Here is a 2,500-nt window from a genome sequence, read left to right as displayed (position 1 = left end):
CGACAAAGTGACGCGAAGCGGAAGCCTATCATGGCGTAAAAATGTCGACAAAATTTTTCGACATTTGAATAATGGGGTTTGACAAGGTTTGAAAAATTCAATACAAATGGTAGGCTTGAATGTCGACAAAGTGACGCGAAGCGGAAGCCTACCACGGCGTAAAAATGTCGACAGATTTTTTCGGACCTTGTCCTGCCATGGGCTGCGCGCAGCATGCCGGCAGCCTGTGCGCAGCGTGCGCACAGCATGTCGGCAGCGTGCGCACAGCATGCCGGCAGCGTGCGCGCACCATGCCGGCAGCCTGTCGACAGAATTTTTCGAAACTTGTCCTGCCATGCGCGCGCGCAGCTTGCGCGCAGCGTGCTGATTCTGTCGACAGTGAGGCTAGCGAAAGTTGTCCTGCCATGGCGTGCGCGCAGCCTGTGCGCGCAGCTTGCGCATCTGTCGACAGTGAGGCTAGCGAAACTTGTCCTGCCATGGCATGCGCGGCGCCTGCGCGCAGCCTGCGCACAACATGCGCGCAGGCTGTGCGCAGCGTGCGCGGAGCTTGCGTGCAGCTTGCGCATCTGTCGACAGTGAGGCTAGCGAAACTTGTCCTGCCATGGCATGCGCGCAGCGTGCGCGCAGTCTGTGCGCAGCATGCGCGCAGCCTGTGCGCAGCATGCGCGCAGCCTGTGCGCGCAGCTTGCGCATCTGTCGACAGTGAGGCTAGCGAAACTTGTCCTGCCATGGCATGCGCGCAGTCTGCGCGCAGTCTGCGCGCAGCATGCGCGCAGCCTGCGCGCAGCATGTGCGCAGCATGCCGGCAGCATGGTTCCAGGTTTTTTCAAATGTCGACAGAATTTTTCAAATCTTGTCAAACCCCGTTTTTATTGAAATTTCCTCGCACAATAAGCTCCCCATAAGTAGTCTATGATTTTTAGGACCTTCTCCAACTTACAAAACTAAAAAATTCCTCCCGGATTTGTTTTAATGATTTTTTCAATTTTACGACTTCTAAAAATAATAAAAAATACTTCCCGACTTCAAAAATTTATGAAACTTTTTCCCATCATAGATTGCATGTTTCTTAGTATCCCTGCAAAAAATCACGTCCAAATACCTTGTATTGAATTATTTAGAGCCCATTATGACTCCTCGCGCATAGGTGATGTCTCTTCCTGTCAAAGGGCTAAATGCATAAAATGCTATATAGGGGGGTGTGTGTTGCCTGCATATGCATGGCAGCCCATGCCTTCCTAGCTGCAGCCCCCTTCCCCCACGCCACACCCATGTCATGTTGCCTCGATATGTTGCCTCGGTATTATGGGTTTGGTGTCGGGGTCGGGGGGCTGCCACCCATGGCGGTGGTGGCCGGAATCCGGCCGCCGCCACCACGCCGCCGCCATGGGTGAGGGAGGAAAAAAAAGGCGTGGAAAGTTGCGAAATGGGGTTGTCTAGGCTTTTTTTTGGCATGGGAGAGCATGGAGTGCTAGGAACTCCTTCTCAAATGCACGGGCATGTCGACCACAACCTCATTTCTCAACAACAACCACCCGTGTGGGGTGGCGGTGGGTGGATAGTCGCGGATTGGGGCTTGCCAAGCCAATGTTTTCAAAAAATTTCATCAAAATTAAAAACAAATGTTTTGTTGCCTTCGGATTTGTGGGCGAGCGGCGAGTCGGAGTGGAGCCGGTAAAGTTTAACCTCGGTGTGCACGGTTGTTTTTAGAAACTCAATCCAATGCCGGGGACGTTGAAAGTGACGCTCTTATGAGTTGCAAACCCGCAAGATTTAAAGAACCTTTTCAAAACAATTTCAAACCAACAAGATTTAAAAACAGAAATTTTCATCAAAATGAAAAACAAATGTTTTGTTGCCTTCGGACTAGTGGGCGAGCGGCGAGTCGGAGTGGAGCCGGTAAAGTTTAACCTCGGTGTGCACGGTTGTTTTTAGAAACTCAATCCAATGCCGGGGACGTTGAAAGTGACGCTCTTATGAGTTGCAAACCCACTAGATTTAAAGAACCTTTTCAAAACAATTTCAAACCAACAAAATTAAAAACAAATGTTTCGTTGCAAACAAATTGTGGGCGAGCGGCGAGTCGGAGTGGAGCTGGTAAAGTTTAACCTCGGTGTGCACGGTTGTTTTTAGAAACTCAATCCAATACCGGGGACGTTGAAAGTGACCCTCTTATGAGTTGCAAACCCACAAGATTTTAAAAACTTTTTGAAAATGTTTCTTCTAAATGACACATTTTGATCCTTGGCAAGTGCTCAATCCGTAACTATCCAATCACCGCCACACCACACCGGTCGGGAGTGTGTGAATGGTGTGCTTCCCGGGGTTGGCATAGATAATCTTTCGCATCGACAATCTTTTGCATGCGAGGGAATGTCTATGCCAACCCCGGGAAGCACACCATTCACCCACTAGTTGTGGGCGACGATGGGTTGGCTTCAAATGAATTTTTGCTTGGGGTTGTCCTCGGTATGCTTTTGTGTTGGGAGTACGGCCACCA

This window comes from Prunus avium, unplaced genomic scaffold (assembly GCF_965620075.1).
Source record: "Prunus avium unplaced genomic scaffold, drPruAviu1.hap1.1 HAP1_SCAFFOLD_19, whole genome shotgun sequence".
NCBI classification, from domain to species: Eukaryota; Viridiplantae; Streptophyta; class Magnoliopsida; order Rosales; family Rosaceae; genus Prunus; species Prunus avium.
The sequence above is the reverse complement of the archived record's forward strand: the minus strand, read 5'-3'. Positions refer to the sequence as shown.